We start from the raw sequence: 19,080 nt of genomic DNA, 5'->3' as shown, positions 1-19,080 counted from the left end.
TCCTAAAAAGATAGCTAAAAATATGAACCTCTTTAGGAGAATGTACTAGGAGAATATCTTTTTGAATTAGTAGTAGACAAGCTTTCTTAGAAATAATGCAGAAATTGTAGCTCACTGGCAGTGAAATTTGGGATAGGCAAAGGGTAAGGGAGTTTCCTGCTTCAGGTGGCTTCCAATCTCCCTGAACTGAAGGGTTTTTTGGTTTTTTGTTTGTTTGTTTTTTGTTTTCCTTCTAGTCCTTCAGTTGCCTATTGCTTTTTCCTAGGGCAGGAATTTTCCTTTTTTCTTGTTTGTCTATTAACTTCTTTCTCCATAGGATATAGCTTCTTTCTCTATCATAGCAATGGATCTTTGCCTCGTCATTGGTGGTGGGAGAGTATGCTGCTTTTCCCACAGTGTCTTGAAGCTTTTATTTCTCTTAAAAGAGGTATATGGGGAGCAGACAGTGCTCTGTTGTCCATGTGCCACACTGATCTCTAGACCTACCTGCTATCTTTATCAAGAGTATCCATGGAGGCCTATGGAAGGAAGCTTGTCAGTGACCTCAGATTTTTCTTGTTTGAAGTTCCCATGGAAACTAAACAAATTGACAGTTTACTTTCAGCATCTAAAATATCTTAAATTTTTAAGCTGTCCCTACCTGCTTCTATGATTACCGTGTTTTCCTTCAACAATCTTCCAAAAATGAAAGAAACAGTTCAAGTCCTGTCTCACCTCTGCAGGGACTATCATCCTTTGGAATTCAATTGACTAGGTTAATTTACCAACTCACAACTGACTCACTCAAGGAAAGTTATGGATTTGTAGATTATGGAGCTTTCTCACATTGCTAAGGTTAGGGCAACACTCCTTTGTACATTTTTACATCATAATTGGAATTAAAATTCTATTATATAAAAGCATTATTTTACAAAGGTTTTATTTGATTTTAGTAAGTGACTTTTGAAAATTTCATGGCAGAATATATATTATAAAATTCATGTTTTTCTGTTGGAAAGTTCTGTAAGTTTTAATTATTTTTAGTGTTTATTTATTTTTGAGAGAGAGAGGAGAGAGAGAATCCAAAGCAGGCTCCAGACTCTGAGCTGTCAACACAGAGCCAAACGTGGGGCTCAAACTTATGAACAGTGAGATCATGACCCGAGCTGAAGTCAGATGCTTAATTGACTGAGCCACGTAGGAGCCCCAGAAAATTCTGTAAGTTTTAAAAATATATAAAGTTGCACACCTACATGAACAAAATATAGAACAGTTCAATTACCCCCTCAAAATCTCCCTCATGTCCATTTGTGACAAATCCTTCCATTTTCTGTCAACCCTTAGCAAGTATTTATCCAACTATTATCTTTAGATTTTTGTTTTTTACAAAATGCTCCATGATGATATCATATAGAATGTGGCCTTTTGAATCCATTTTCACTTAACATAATGCTCTGAAAAGTAATCCATCATATTTCTAGGTGCTAATTAATCATTCATATGAACCTATTGTAAATTGTATCATTTGTCTTCCTACTCATGAAAGGTAAGCATTCTTTATATGATCTGAGATAAGCTCTTTAACAAATGTCGCTAGAAAATATTTAAAAAGTTAAAAATAGAACTACCCTATGACCCAGCTATTGCACTACTAGGTATTTACCCAAAGGAAACAAAACACTGATTTGAAGGGTTACATGCACCACAATGTTTATAGCAGCACTGTATATACTGGAATATTACTCAACCATAAAAAAGAACAAACACTTGCCATTTGCAATGACATGGATGGAGCTAGACTGTATTATGCCAAGTGAACTAAGTCAGTCAGAGAAAGACAAATACCACATGATTTCACTCATGTGGAATTTAAGAAATGAAACAGAGCTTTCCTACTATTCTTACTTTCTAATCTTATACTATAATAAACTTTTGCCTGCTGCTAAAAAAAGAAAGAAAGAGAGAAAGAAAGAGAGAAAAGGAGAAAGAAAGAAAGAAAGAAAGAAAGAAAGAAAGAAAGAAAGAAAGAAAACAGATAAACATAGGAGAAAAAAAAAAAGAAAGAGAGGGAAGCAAACCATAAAAGACTCTTCACTATAGAAAACAGAAGTTGCTGGAGGGAAGGTGGGTGGGGGATGAGCTTAAGGAAGGCCCTTTTGATGAGCCCTGGATGTTATATGTAAGTGACGAATCACTAAATTCTACTCCTGAAACCAACATTACACTATATGTTAACTAATTAGAATTTAAATGAAAACTTGAAACAAAAAGAAAAGAAAAGAAAAAGAAAATATTTTTGCCTGGCCTATGGCTTATATTTTTATTATTTTAATGATACTTTATACATTTTTATTATCTTATTATCTTTATTATCTTCATTGCAAATGAAATAATTTCTTTAATTTCAAGTTCTGATTGGTTGTTGCTAGTGTATAAAAATACAACTATTATTTGTATGATGGACTTGTGTTTTGTGACTTTGCTAAATTTGTTTATTATGGTAATTTTTGTGTATTCCTTGTATTTCTTACATGCATTATATATTCTGTTAGTAAATACAGTTTTACTTTTTTCTTTCCAAACTACATGCCTTTAAATTATTTTGTTGTTCTGGGACACCTGGGTGGTTCAGTCGGTTGAGCATCTGACTTCAGCTTAGGTCATGATCTCACAGTTTGTGGGTTCAAGCCCCACCTTGGGCTCTGTGCTGTCAGCTCAGAGCCTGGAGCATGCTTCGGATTCTGTGTCTCCTTCTCTCTCTGCCCCTCCCCTGCTTGTGCTCTCTCAAAAATGAATAAATGTAAAAAAATTTAAAAAAATTCTTTTGTTGTTCTTATTCTTATTGCCTTAATGTGCTAGCTAGAATAATATGCAGTACAATGTTGAATAGAGATGAAAAGAGTAAACATCCTTGCCTTATTCATTACATTTGGAGAAAGGCTTCAGTCTTTCACCATTAAGTATGATGTTAGCAGTAGGATTTGCATAGATACACTTTGGCAAGTGGATAAAAATCCCCTTTATTCCTAGCTCATTGAGGGTTTCTACACCAAATAGATGTATTATTTTTCAAATGATTGTTCACCATCTCTTTATCTGATCATGGGGTTATTGTTCTTTATTCTGTTAATGTGGTATATTCCATTATTTTCAGATGTTAAACCAACTGTTTGAGATGAATCTTAGCTGCTCAGAGTGTATAATACCATTGTCGTAAATGTTATTTGCCATAAGTCACATTGTTAGTATAAACTATCTCAAGTAGCTAAGTCTTCAGTTATACAAAGACTTTCTTTCTTTTTTATTTGAGTATAGTTGACACACAATATTAGATTAACTTTGTGTGTACAACATAGTGATTTAACAAGTTTATACTTCATACTGTGCTTACCGTAAGCATAGCTAATACAACACTATTACAATACCATTGACTATATTCTTTATGCTGTAACTTTATTCCAATGGCTTATTTATTCCATAACTAGAAGCCCATGTTACCCTCTCCCCTTCCTCCATTTTGCCCACCCCTGATCTCCTTCCTTCCTGGCAGCCATCAATATTTATAGATCTGATTCTGCTTTTTGGTTTTTATTCATTTTTTTAATTCTACAATATGTGAAATTGTATGGTATTTGTCTTCCACAAACATATATATATATATATATATAATATATATATATATATATATATATCAGTTACATATATATCACATATATCACATATATATTTATATATCACATTTTCTTTATCCATTTATCTATACATGGATATTTGGGTTGCTTCTATATCTTGGCTATTATAAATAGTATAGCAATAAACATAGGGGTGCATATATCTCTTTGAATAGTGTTTTCATTTTCTTTAGGTAAATAGCCAGCAGTGTGACTATTAGATCATATGGTATTTCTATTTTTAATTTAATTTTTGAGAAACCTCCATCTACTTTCCACTGTGGCTGTACCATAAAAGATATTCTTATCAACCAAGGCAACCCATGGGTTCAGAGGTTATCTCTCAGGAGCTGGTCAAAGCCATTCCTGTGCCTGCCTGGGTGGCTCGTTTGGTTAAGTGCCCAACTCTTGATTTTGGTTCACGTCATGATATTAGGGTCATGAGATTGAGCCTGGCATCAGGCTCCATCCTGAGAGTAGAGCCTGCTTAAGATTCTCTCTCTCTCTCTCTCTCTCTCTCTCTCTCTCTGCCCCTTTCTCAACTTGTGCTTTCTCTCTCTAAAAAATAAAAAAATAAATTAATTAAACGAGATTTAAAAAGCCATTCCTACCACTTGACAATGAGAAAAAATGAAATCTTGCGAGTTGCAACAACATAGATGGAACTGGAGGGTATTATGCTAAGTGAAAGAAGTCAGAGAAAGACAGATATCATATGTTTTCACTCAAGTGTGGAATTTGAGAAACTTAACAGAAGACCATGGGAGAAGTGAAGGGGAAAAAATAGTTTCAGAAAGGGAAGAAAACCATAAGAGGCTTTTTTTTTTCAGTCTTCCATACAATTTTATTTTCTCCCTTTAACCATAATAATATGTTATCCAAATTTTGTTTTAACCGGAGGGTCTGTAAACACAGGCTTATCCAGCCCACTTAAGGGCTAGGCAAATGCTGCTTCTTGAAATGGTCCCACCTTGGTACCTCTGGTCATCCAACCCAAGTCACCCCCTTGCCTGGCTTTATCTCTACTCTACTGTGCGGCCACTTCATTGAATCTCATTCCAGACTTCAACTTTTGCATGGCTTGCATGATTGTCCCATGTTTTTCACACAGAATGTGTCTGACCTTTATTGCATTGCCACCACCTTTGGGATCCTGAGCCTTCTTGTCAGAACTGTCACTCCCAGAGGCTGCTCCCCCTTCCGCCCCTTTCCTGGAACTGCTTTTTCCCTTGGGCGGCATCTTCGAATCTTGCAGCTGTACGGTCAAAGGCTTCAGTTGCCTCTAAGAGACTCTTAAATACAGAGAACAAACTGAGGGTTGATGGAGGGATGGGTGGGGAGGGCGGGCCGGGGAGGGGAAAATGGGTGATGGGTATTGAGGAGGGCACTTGTTGGGATGAGCACTGGGTGTCATATGTAACCAATGAATCATGGGAATCTACTCCCAAAGCCAAGAGCACACTGTATATACTGTATGTTGGCTAACTTGACAATAAATTATATTTAAAAAAATAATTTAAAAAGCCATTCTTGAAGAAGTTTAGAATGTGCAGGGTTTAGGAAACCCAGAACTACTGATCTAACCCTTTGCTGTACAGTTTCCAAGTAGTTCAGTGATAAAGTATTTTTAAATAAAAAGAAGTTACAACTCATGAGATTTAACTTAAAGCTCTGAGGGGATATTAAATCAATTTTTATAGAGCCAGTTTCCTACAAAATGTCAACTGTAGTTGCACCGTAATATAATAAAAGACCTAGTCATAAAAATCACATTTAGTGGTAGGAGAGGATACTCTATAAATGATTTGAGTGATTTTGTTAATATTTGACATACCTAAGCATTTGTTTTTGTATTTATATATGGAAGCAGTTCTTATATTCTTCTAAAAAATTCATTTTAGTGCATTATTATCAAGCTTTATCATCATATTATTTTCATTATAAAAAGCAGTAGCAAAAACAAAATTTTATTCTTTGAAATTTACATACAATATACTAAATTGACTGGCATATTGTAATTAGGAATGGGATCAAATATACATATAATAAAGTGGTAAAAGAGTAACCATTCTTATGTAAAGTTTTATAATGATATATTTATGATTTATAGTACATCTAGTTCATAATATTCATAGTATATTAAAGATTCATCACTTTTATCATATATTTCTTATGATTTACACATTTATATGTTTTCCAATGGTAACCAAAAATGGCATTTTTGCTTATATTGGATACTTAAAGTGAGGTTCACATTTATGTCCTATAATAATTTTTTGGTAAACTTCTCATTTTTATAGTTTGATGAAATTCGTTTATTGAGAAAAATGTTTTTAATTTTACACATTCAAAATAATAAGCATGTTGAAATGCCATGAATTAATAGTATAAGATCAAAAACTGTGGCAAAGTTATTTTCAGTATATATTCATGTGTTTTAGGTTTTGTCCACAATAAAATTATGCATGCTTTCCTTTTAGCTGTTCATGCTACTTTCAATAGCTTTAATGCATAATAATTTATCTGCAATCTAAATGCCATCTACTTCAAAGTAGGATTTAAGCTGACAATATGTAATTATTTAGAGAACTCTATTGAAGTACTAATATGTTTGAAGATTTCTAGGTGTACAGAAAAAATTTGCCTGTTTTATTATGCCAACTTTACTAACCTTCAATGTTCTAGGATGAGAAAAAAGAAAAATAATCCGTTTTTAGGTTACTCTTACCCATTGAAAACTATGTGGATACTCTCAAACACGTTTCATGGTGGTGATTTTATTAACTACCACCTAGGAACATGGAATGTGACATGCTGATGGGAAAAGTGGAAGAAAATGAGGCAGGAGAGATAAGTAATATATTTATGGAAGTCCTTTAAACTCTGTGATCCACTATGCTCTTTTTCTCCTGAGGGCATTGGGAACTCATAGAATGTTTCGAGTGGCAGATAATATTACTTAGGTATTGGTGGAAAGGTCTAATGTACTTTAAGTTTGGGGGAAACATATTTGAGTTTGATGAAAATGGTGAAAATATAGTATTTGATCTAAAATAAGAGATCTAAAAATAAGAGTGGGTAACTAGAAAATGACTTAATATTTTTTCCAACTATAAAACCATGTAAACCAAACCCATTTGACCCATCACATGCAATGTAAACTCCATAAGAACTGAAATTTCATTTTCTATTGTTAAAGTAATTAAACAAAGAGGCCATTAGACTGAGGTAGATTTAATGCATGCACAGTCTATGCAAGCAAACTGAAATGTAAGCCAGAGTAAACTCCTATAAATGCCTCAAGGCTAAGAAATTAATACCTAAGAACAACTGGGCACCTAGGTGGCTCAGTAGGTTAAGCATCCCACTTCGGCTCAGGTCATGATCTCACAGCTTCTGATTTCGAGCCTGGCGTCGGGCTCTGGGCTGATGGCTCAGAGCCTGGAGCCTGCTTCAGATTCTGTGTCTCCCTCTCTCTCTGCCCCTCCCCTACTCTCTCTCTGTCTCTCAAAAATAAATAAATGTTAAAAACATTTTAAAAAATGACAAAATCAACTAATCACAGTCAACTACTCTTTCCCAAATTAAGCAACCACTTGAGCTTTACTTCCATGGCAAATCTAGAAGAGTCTTTGCCTTACATTCTGTTGGCTCCTAACCATTTTCATTTTGGCACTGACAGATTCAAATCCATGTTTGTTCAAATATATTCTTCAAACATTTTTTAAAAAAATTTTTAGTGTTTATTTTTGAGAGAGAGAGAGACAGAGCGTGGGCGGGGGAGGGCCAGAGAGAGGGAGACACAGAATCGCAAGCAGGCTCCAGGCTCCGAGCTGTCAGCACAGAGCCCGACGGTGAGAACATGACCCGAGTGGAAGTCAGACTCCCAACAGACTGAGCCACCAGGCGCCCCTCTTCAAAAATCGCAATGTACAATTTATCTTGTAACACTATCCTCTTTATCATTGATCTCCATGACACCTGGAACATAGGTGCACAATAAAATTTTGAATAAAGTATGAAAATGGTGATTGTTCAAAGCTGCATAATACTATAATATCTAAGGCTTAGTTCTTAAGGAATAACCAATGAAGGAAAGAGGTTGAAAGGATGGTGGTTGATAAAAAGCACCGATTTGAATGTTAAATACATTTTGAAGAACACAAAGTAGAATATGCCAAATAAAGGAGAATGGTGTTATGAATATAAATATCATTGTATCTTGAATATAGTGATTCTGGTTTGCAAATGAACACATTATAAGTAATTTAGAGCATAAAAAATAAGGTCTGGGAAGCCATAGTCAGGTTGGGTAAATGAATTATGCTCAGAACACTCAAAATAGAGAGTTGAATTTGGTTATGAACATTTTTCAGTTTACAGTTTCTTTTCCTTTAATGTTTACTTATTAAATAATAATAAATTTATTATTTTCATTTTTATTATTTATTCTATTTATTATTTTTTCTTTTCTTTTCTTTTTCTTTTTCTTTAATATTTATTTATTAAATAATAATAAATTTATTATTTTTATATTTGAGACAGAGTGGAAATAAGGAAGGGGGGGGATACAGAATCTGAAGCAGGCTCCAGGTTCTGAGCTGTCAGCACAGAGTGCGACGTGGGGCTCGAACCCACGAGATATGAGATCATGACATGAGCTGAAGTCGGATGCCCAACCTACTGAGCCACCCAGGTGCCCCACTAGTTCACAATTTCTGATATACTTCAGTTAGCACAGAACATCCTCAGGAATCCTTCTATGCATTTGTATCTTCTCTATTTCCATAGTTTATTTTTATTTGTTTTCATTTTCAGTTACTTTTACAGCTAGTGCAGTAAATGTAGCATTTTTAGAAATTTAAAATTATTAGAAAAAACTGAACATTTTGATTTGACCTAGAAAGAGTCACAATTTTAATCCTTAACATTTATTTCACACCCTGAAGGAATTATGCTACAGTATACAGAACTTAATTTTTTTCTATAACAATGTTTAAAATATGACAATTAATAAGATACTAATAGAAATTATATTTAAGGGTATTAACGTTCAAAAAGAGTAAGACAGGTTATGTTTTTGACACAATTGGGCCATTTGGATGGATAGTATATATCAAAATTGGTCATATCTTTACTGTAAATTTTTTTTATTTGTTCTCATTGACAATTTTCCTCCAGATTTAAATCTCATGGTCATGTTTATGTAAACTATTTGGTGATAGTCACATTTTTGTTTGTTTTCTTTTCAATTATAGGTGTTTTTTTTTTAAGTATTTATTTGAGAGAGGGAGAACTCAAGTGTGAGAGAAAGTGAAGGAGGGGCAGAAAGAGGGAGAGAGAGAAGCCCAAGCAGGCTCCATACTATTGGTGTATAGCCCCAAGCAGGGCTTGATCTCACAAACTATGCAATCATGACCTGAGCCGAAATCAAGAGTTGGATGCTTAACAGACTGAGCCACCCAGGTGCCCCAGTGATAATCACATTTCTATGTCCTGGATATGTTCTTTTCCCCAATAAATTCATTTTTTAAAAATTTACATCCAAGTTAGATAGCATACAGTGCAACAATGATTTCAGGAGTAGATTCCTTAATGCCCCTTACCCATTTAGCCCATGCCCCTTCCCACAACCCTCTATGTCCTGGATATCTTTAACTAAAGTTACCATGTGCCAGTTGGTCTAGCACAATCTTGGTTTATGCCTCTCATCTAAAATTAATGATTAACAGTGTCCCACTTTCACTTCCAAATCTCCCAATTTCTACGGTAAGTTTATAAAATATGTTGTCACCCAATCTTCAATCTAATACAAAGAAGTTTCTTAAGATGCTCCAATTTTGAGGTGGTGGTGAGAGAGAGGGAGAAGGGAATATGTAGATGAGGAAATTAATTTAAAATTGAGTAAATCAGTAATGAAACAGTACTTTACTGCAGTTACTGAGTCAGAAATAATATCGCATCACTAAATTATAAATTAAAATACGGAGAGGATCTTCATTAGTGTAGAATCAAGATAATGCTGCATAGTGATTGAGGTCGATCAACAAATCAGATGTATGATGGTGAATCCAATAGTCTGTACACTGTCTCATGAAGGAATCTAAGTTCCATTGCAATTTAGATAATTGAAGATTTGATATATTTTTATTCTATGTTTCTGTATTTATAAAAGAGTTCCTGAGCCACATGATTCCCGGTACCCTGATGCACCTTTTAATCAGAAAACACACACATACATACACACACAGAGATTGTAGTATATGCAGTTCATTTTCGTTCGTTATTGCATAAGCTGTTTCTTTAATTCTTTTTCTCTGCCTTATTTATTGATCTTGTTTATTACATTTGGTTTAACAAAGAATAAATAATTACTGTTAATTGCTATTTCATGTTCCACTGGATATTTCTTTAGAAATGTATGATATGCCTTGTGTATTATACATGCTTTCATGTCCCCAGCTAGGTTATGACTTTCTGGAATTTGAAGTAATGTGTGTTATTCAGATTTCTATCCTCTGATGCCTATAAAAACATACACTCTTTAATAGGAATGCAAAAAATATCTATTATCTTAGAAGCCATAATCATAGAAATACAATTATTTGATAAAGTCAACTACGTGGACTTTTTTGTTTAAAAATTCTCTTTGTTCTTTGAAAATTAATTACTTAGGATTTTTACAGCCTTCTTGTCTAATTTGCTTACAGGTGGTTCTAATACCTGTAATCCTTTATTTTTATTTTCCTGTAAAAACAGGGTCAGTTTTTATGAAGAGTTCTATAATTTTGTGTTTAAGGAGAAGGGTGTCTTATTTTGGATATATTAAAATTCAATCACACACAAATATTTTAGCACATCATGTTTTCACATGAGGTGTGAATATTTTAAAACCTGCCACAAAGTAACATGTAACATTTGTAAGTAAGCTGGTATAGATTTAAGCTCTTTCATCTGTCAGATTTTTTATTCTTGTTAATTCTGGCAGAGCTAAAGCAAAATTAATAGGTTTATAATTCAGCCAAATAGAATCTAATGAACCAGATTTTATAATCAATAGCTTTATAAAAGTAATTCAATCAAATTCGTATGTAATAAAAAAGAAATGGTTTAGAGTTAATCAACTGAGTTCAAATGAATTATTTCTACATTTATATTCTTGTTACCTATTTAGACTTAGTGTTGCTTCTTGATTACTTCTGATCCTAATGTATCATGTTATTAGCTATGCTGAAGATCATTTATATTTTCCCACTGAGAGGAAGAAGTTGGAAGGGAAGGGAAGAAAAGAAAAATTAAATAGGAGGAAAAAAAAAGGAGTCTTGAAATTGGTAGTTCTAGTCATCAGTGAGCTGGAAAGAGGAAACAACAAAAGCCTTTGTTGTAATGACTGAAGAGGAGTAAAAGTAACTTAATAAAACCAGTGTGCTTCAAATGCCAGAACTGAGGTATAAATATTAAATGTATAAAAATTGCACTTTTGTTTGGTTTTTCCTTTCAAAGGCTATGCTCCTTTTTTGAGGCAGAAAATTTGGAGTGGTATAGAATCAAAACCCTCCATAGGTCTTCTAGCATTTCCTGTACGTCTGATTTGGCCCATATGAAAGGATGAGAGTTTGTGTAAGAGGATATTTCTCAAGGAACACTCATCGGAAAATGTGGATGTTCCAGGACAGCTCTTATTAAACTAGCCCAAAGAGATGCTAACCATGGAAAAACTGTTCTCTCTAACTATGATATATCTTAGTTACTATTCAAAGATTTTTCTATTTGCCTCATGTATCAGAGTGATTTGAGGTTACCTTTAAAAATTTAGATTATTCTAGAGCTATGCTGGAGAAGCAGTTTTTCCAGGGATATTTCAGCAACACCATACGCCACATCCTCATACTAGATAGTTGCCCAAAACAACCCATGACTTGCCTCCCCCTGAAAAGATCCATGAAGTTATCACAGCCTGTGCACTTATTTTTAAGCCATTTTGCATTTAAAATGTGCTTATGCTTGGATTGGTACAGTCCCTTTGCCATTTAGGCTAGTTTTAAATCAATTACATTGCAATTTGCTTTTAGACTCTATTGCTCTGACAATAATTTGTATTATTTTACCTAACTCTTAAGAGTTTTAGCAGTGTCAGGGCGCCTGGGTGGCTCAGTCGGTTGAACGTCCGACTTCGGCTCAGGTCATGATCTCACAGCTCTTGAGTTTGAGCCCCGGTCAGGCTCTGTGCTGACAGCTAGGAGCCTGTAGCCTGCTTCAGATTCTGTGCCTCCCTCTCTCTCTGCCCCAACTTACTCACATTCTGTCTCTGCCTCTCTCAAAAATAAATAAACATCAAAAAAAATTTTTTTAAAGTTTTAGCAGTGTCATTCTCTAATTAACCTTCAGTTTTCCCTGACATCACCGGTTTCAAAATATAAATTTCACATTTTTTTTCTGTTTCTCATTAGGGTTTATATAACCAAGCCACAATATATAATGCCCATTTATTACCATTAATATTATTTTTTAAAATGTCAACGTTAATATAATACTCAAGAAGGGTAAAAGGCTATTTCAAAGAGTTGGAAAATATCGGCAGCATATTTAACAAATAATTACTTCAAATATATAAAAAATGTGGGGTGCCTGGGTGGCTCAGTCGGTTAAGCGTCCGACTTCAGCTCAGGTCATGATCTCACAGTCCATGAGTTTGAGCCCCGCGTCGGGCTCTGTGCTGACAGCTCAGAGCCTGGTGTCTGCTTCAGATTCTGTGTCTCCCTCTCTCTGACCCTCCTCCGTTCATGTTCTGTCTCTCTCTGTCTCAAAAATTAAAAAAATATATATCAAAAAAATTTAAAAAAACAAATATATAAAAATATATAAAAAATGTGAAAAACCAAAAAAGAAAGACAAATGAATGGCACTATGTATTGAAATGCAAATATACATATAATTTGATCAAGCAAATTTATTTCTAGATTGATATTCTCTAGAAATAATTGGAAGTATACATAGTCATATGCCGATAAGGGATTAGAGTCTTGTTTGTAACAGCTAAATGTTTAAAAATGACCTATCATAGACTCTGAAGAACTGCTTGTTATCAACCTTAATATGTGAAGAAAATATGAAAATGATACATATCACAGTTTTCTGTTTTGTAAGTTAACCGCATAGCTGGTGGTCAACAAACACAAATGCAGCCCGTGTCTTAATGGGAAGAAATATCAGACACAGCAAGTTCAAAATCTATAGGCACAAAGTGAACCATTGTTACTTATAAATGGCCAAATTCTATTTTTTTACTCTGGTTGTTATGTAATCCTTTAGGTTTATCTCTCTTTCTCTCTCTCTTTCTCTCTCTCTCTCTCACACACACATACACACCACTGTTCTCTTATGACCATATCAGCAACCACATCAAAGGCAAAGAAAAGAATAATAGAGAAAAATATAGATCCATTTAGTTCCAGCTTTAAGGTACACACAAGTGGTCCCCTAGGCCTACAGGGTCATAATTATGTGCTGGCACAATGCCTGCCCTTGCCATCTGCTGTTTTCCAAAGTCAGTGCCTTTATTTACTGCAGAGCATCCCATAAGCAGACTAGACTCAGCATTGTCTCCTTTGCATACAAAAGTCTTCTCAGTCTAGGAACAGGTCAAAGAGACACCCACTAGTAGTCAGCTAAAAGTCACCTGCTATAGAGACAGCTGAGGCACATGATCAAAAAAAGAAAGAGAGAGAGAAAGTCAGAAGATAATGACTACTCTCACATTATTAGTGTTTTTCAAGGTCTTTTATGACATCTGATATCATAGCAGTCATTTTGTCATGTTGCTGGTCTGTCTCTCATTTTAAATGAAGTCATTAAACTTTGGAGCATCAGTTGTAACATTCACTGTCCCTCTATGGAAAAGGAAAAACTACATTTGATAAGATTTTATGATGTTATTAAATTAACACAACAAAACTAACTTATCTAATTGGGATTGTAAAGAAAAACATTGTAATTTTATCAAAGCCTCCATGATTTTTTTCTTTCTTTAATCTTTCTGTACTGCATTAATTGATTTCTGAAATAGAAATTTTTCCCTCAATCAATATTTGATTATTTGTATATGTCGTTGTGTATGTTTGTTTTTACTTCCCTTTAACTGTAGGGATTTGGAAAGTAATCTTATGGAAACAGGCTAAAGTAAATCAGAAGTAGCCTATTAAGCTTTGTTTAGTCTTAGTCCAAATGTCCTCTCTCCAAACGCTTAAATATGAAGATGCAAAGTAAATTAGTTAGGACATAATAAAATATCAGCATGTAGACTATATTGTTATTAGTACTTAATTTTATATTCCATTCTTTGAATGTTTAGGTAAGTAGTTCTCAGCTATGAGCGAGATAAAATGGCATGCACTATTGTAGATGTTTGGGATGTCCCAGAGACAAAGTTTTTCCTGTCCTGAAGGCTTATGCTAATGAGCCACACAACCATATTCTTAGCCAAAGAGGTAAAATATCTGTATTCTGAAACTATAAAACATTGATGAAAATAAATGAAGGTGACACAAAGAATTGAAAAATATGCCATGTTGATGGATTGGAAAAACAAATATTGTTAATTGTTATGTCTGTATTACCCAAACTATTTACACATTTAATACAAAATAACACCAGCATTTTTCACAGACCTAGAACAAGCAATCCTAAAATTTGTATGGAACCACAAAAGATCCTGAATAGTCAAAACAATCTTGAAAAAGAAAAGCTAAGCTGGAGGCATCACAATTCCGGACTTCAGGCTATATTACAAAACTGTAGTCATCAAGATAGTAGAGTAGTGGCACAAAAATAGACACAGAGATCAATGGAACAGGATACAAAACCTAGAAATGAACCCACAACTACATGGTCAGTTAATCTTTGACAAAGCAGGAAAGAATAGCCAATTGGAAAAAGACAGGCTCTTCAACAAATGGTGTTTGGGAAAACTGGACAGCAACATGCAAAAGAATGAAATTAGACCCCCTTCCTTACACCAAACACAAAATAAATTCAAAGTGGATTAAAGACTAAATGTGAGATAGGAACCATTAAAATCCTAGAGCAGAACACGGGCAGTAACCTCCATGATATTGGTCACAACTTAACTAGATATGTTCCCTGAGGCAAGAGAAACAAAAGCCAAAATAAACTAAAAGAATTCATCAAAATAAAAAGTTTCTGCACAGCAAACAATCAATAAAACTTAAAAGGTAACCCATGGAATGGGAGAAGAATTTGTAAATGACATATCTGATAAAGGGTTAGTACCCAAAAATCTATAAATACTCACCAAACTCAACACTGTAAAAAAAATTAATACAGTTTAAAAATGGGCAGAAGACATAAATAGACATCTTTTCCAAAGAAGACATCAACATGGCCAACAGACACATGAAAAGATGTTCAATACCACTCATCATTAAGGAAATACAAATAAAAACCACAATGAGAAACCACGTCACACCTATTAGAATGGCTAAAATTAACAACACAGGAACCAACAGTTGGTGGTGAGGATGCAGAGAAAGGGGGACCCTCTTATACCGTTGGTGGGAATGAAAACTGGTGAGGTCATTCTGGAAAGCACTATGGAAGTTCCTCAAAAAGTTAAAATTAGAACTACCCAGTGGCGCCTGGGTGGCTCAGTTGGTTAAGCGTCTGACCGGCTCAGGTCATGATCTCATTTGTGGGTTGGGTTCGAGACCATTGTTAGGCTCTGGGCTGATAGGTTGGAGCCTGGAGCCTGCTTCGGATTCTGTGTCTCCTTCTCTCTCTGCCCCTTCCCCTGCTTGTACTCTGTCTCTGTCTCTCTCAGAAATAAAAATAAACACTTAAAAATTTTTAAAAATGTATAGAACTACCCTATGACCCAGCAATTGCATACTAGGTATTTACTCAAAGGACACAAAAGTACTGATTCGAAGGGGCACATACACCCTGATGTTTATAGCAGCATTATCAACAATAGCCAAATATGGAAGCAGCCCAAATGTCCATGGACTGATGAATGGATAAAGAAGTGGTATATTTATAGACTGGGATATTACTAAGTCATAAAAAAGAATGAAATCTTGCCATTTGCAATGACGTGGATGGAGCTAGAATGCATTATCCTAAGAAAAATAAGTCAGAGAAAGAAAAATACTCATATGTCGAATTTAAGAAACAAAACAAATGAACATAGAAGAAGTGGGAAAAAAGGGAGGGAAGTAAACCATAAGAGACTCTTTAACTGTAGAGAAAAAACTGAGGGTTGATGGAGGTCCATCGATGGGGAGAGGGGTCAAAAAAGTGATGTGGATTAAGGAGTGCACTTGTTTTTTTGAGCACCAGGCATTGTATGTAAGTATTGAGTCACTAAATTGTACACCTGGAACTAATATTACACTGTATGTTAACTAACTGGAATTTAAATAAAAACTAAAAAAAAACTTTAAATTTTGGTTAAAAAACATATTTCTAATTCAGTGGTTTAAGAAAGGCACTATGAGAAATTCACTTTATATAATATTGTTCATTCAATATCATTAAAGGAAATGGTTTTGTTGAAATTCAGACTACATATAATTACTTAGAATAGAATATTGAGCATAAATTTAATGATAGAAAATGTAGATAGCAAAAAATAGACAAACCACTCAAATCCAATGATTTTGAAAGAACCAAATAGTACTGGATAAAGAACAGAGTGTTCCAAAATTAACTAGAAAAAAATTATATTATATTATAGTTTCATCAATCCTTTGCCAGTAAGAGATTTCTTATGGGGATTTTCCTTCTCTGAATCAATTTTTTATTAATATTAATAAAATATAAATTCATCTCTTTTAAATTCAGTATATATCTTTTACTTTTAATCCTATTTAAAGAAAATTTTGACTGCCATAATCCCACATCATCTAGAGTTATTTTTAGTTAGATGTTGCTTGAAAATTAAAAATAAAAAATGGCAAAGGATAATGAAAATTATTTCCTGGGTTTGCTTCTTCCCTTATTCCTTATTGGCATACGACTTTTTAGAAGAACAAAATACCAGTGCTAAATTTAGTTCCTATGACTTTTGAGTTACTGAATAAAGAATGAAGTAGAAAAAATATTAGCATAAAATAAAATGTATACAACAACATGGTTCAGGTAATTTAATTCTTGTAATTTAATTTTTATTAGATTTGGTTATTTATAACTAATGAAAACTAAATCCTAAATCTGTAACTATTTATACAGGAAAATCTCTTATTAAAGTAATTTGCTTATTAGGAAACTAGTTTTTAAAACATTGCTTATGTTCATAAGGTCAAGGGAATAATTCTTGTTGAGTTGCATAAACCTCAAGGGAATAATTCTTGTCTAGTTGAATACAACAAAGATTGTTACTTTTCTTGCAAAAATGAGCGTGTCTTAAAAAAAACTAAGGATGATAGGGGAAAAAAAGAAAGAGGAAAACCAAGAAGCCGACCCTTAACGACAGAGAACAAAATAATGGCTACCAGAGTTGGGGGGCGGGAGGGTTGGTGATGGAGATGGGTGGGAGGGGATTTAGATTAAGGAGGGTACTTGTTATGATGAGTACCAGGTGTTGTATGCAAGTGTTAAGCCGTTAAATTGTACACCTGAAACTAACATTACACTGTATGTTAACGAACTAAAATTTAAATAAAAACTAAGAAAAAAAGGCATAGTGAAAGAAACAAAGAAAAAAATGGAAATATAAATAAAAAGTGAACAGAATAAAAAAAAATGAGTCTGCCTTTGCACCAGTGACGTTAAGAATGCTTTTATTAACCAAGTTTTCCCTTTTTATTTTATGACCTCATTTTAAGTGTTCCAATGTTAGGTGGAACACTCGATGTAAGCTTAAGAAGGCAAATTTCAATAAAATGTTAAACTCTTAATTTTGAAGCTGACTTGTAGGAATTATAGAATCTAATGCCAATCACAAAGATCGCAAGAATACGTATTTTTAATTAATTAATTTTTTGTTTATTAAAAAATTTTTTTTCATGTTTATTTTTGAGAGAGACAGAGAGAGAGAGAGAGAAAGAGAGAGAGCAGAGGGGCAGAGGAAGAGGGAGACAAAATCTGAAGCAGGTCCAGACTCTGAGCTGTCAGCACAGAGCCCTACACCTGCTCGAATTCACGAACTGTGAGATCATGACCTGAGCAGAAGTTGGGCACTTAACCGACTGAGCCACTCGGGTGCCCCATTTTTAATGTTTTAAAAGAATATTCCTGGATATATTTTTCCTGACATTTTATCTTTATTTTTCCTTCTAAATTTAAAGTAGACATTTATGCATTCTAGTAACTGACTTTAACCTCTTTTTGTCATTGTTTAGCATGTTATTTAATTAGATAAGATGACAATGTAAACATAATAACAACCAAAAAACAAAAAAAAACAAAAACAAAATAGCAGTTTTTTGAGAAGATAGTGGTTTGTATTTCTCTTATACAAACATTCAGGTGGGTTCTCCAGACTGGTTATGTGTCTCCAAGGTTTTAGGATACCCAACCTCCTCTGTTTAGTTACTGTACCAATTTGCAAAAGTCCTGAGAAATTTTATTTCATTTTAGGAAGGAATGAGCCCAACTAACTGTGGAGTGTTCAAATACTTAGGAAACAGGGTGAGAACTGATAATGTGCAAATCATACTATCTATCCATTTGCCACTTGGCCACTCAAATACCCACATGCACCCTCTTCTCATACTTTTCTTATTTTCAGAGTCTTCTCTAGAAATTAACACTGGGTCAACATTCCAGGATATCAGAGTGCTGCTTATTCCTCTCCATCAAGCCTAAATATAGACCTTTATATTCCAGTGTCCCATAAAAATAACAGGACAATTCATATTCTCCCAATACACTCAGTATAGAATGCCGCAATAGAAAATACAATCGGAACAAATAGGACTCATTAGAAAGGAAGATAGGATAACAAAATAGTCTTCTGGGAAACATTTGTAATGATTTTCTTTACTAGAAAATGCCTCGGTTAACGCATTTGGTTGTCCTCACAAGGAGGTGCACACTGGTCAATTGTCCACTGTGAACATGAGCGCTGTTTTCCTTGTTCTGTATCCTCCTTGGCCACATGTGGAAACTCAATAGGGGAAACTTCTCATCAAGTTGGTATGGCTTTGGTAGCCCACATGTTGCTTGATAAAGGTTTGTGGTCTTAGGAAGTTGCTACAAGGATAGAAAGAATTACAGATATTTGTAGGCCAACACTGTGTTTCTTTGCCAACATCATTCTTTCAAAAACACTTAATAAATTCGTGATCAATTTCCTTCTTGTCAGTCCATGTGCAAGTAAACCACAAGATTTCATTTCATCATTTTGATCTTTTACTTTTTTGGCCACTGTGCCCCACCTATATCTCCTCCTCCAAATTGATAATGAGTTCTT

The 19,080-nt window shown here is 34.3% G+C and overlaps 1 pseudogene; it reads right to left on the bottom strand.

Moving 5' to 3' along the window:
* Positions 1-4,473: 4,473 nt before the first annotated feature.
* LOC147581967 (peptidyl-prolyl cis-trans isomerase NIMA-interacting 4 pseudogene) lies at positions 4,474-4,916 on the bottom strand (annotated as a pseudogene).
* Between the last annotated feature and the right edge of the window lie 14,164 nt (positions 4,917-19,080).

This window comes from Puma concolor, chromosome B1 (genome assembly GCF_028749965.1).
Source record: "Puma concolor isolate L17-30 chromosome B1, mPumCon1.1.hap2, whole genome shotgun sequence".
Lineage (NCBI taxonomy): Eukaryota > Metazoa > Chordata > Mammalia > Carnivora > Felidae > Puma > Puma concolor.
This window is presented reverse-complemented; position numbering and strand designations above follow the sequence as displayed.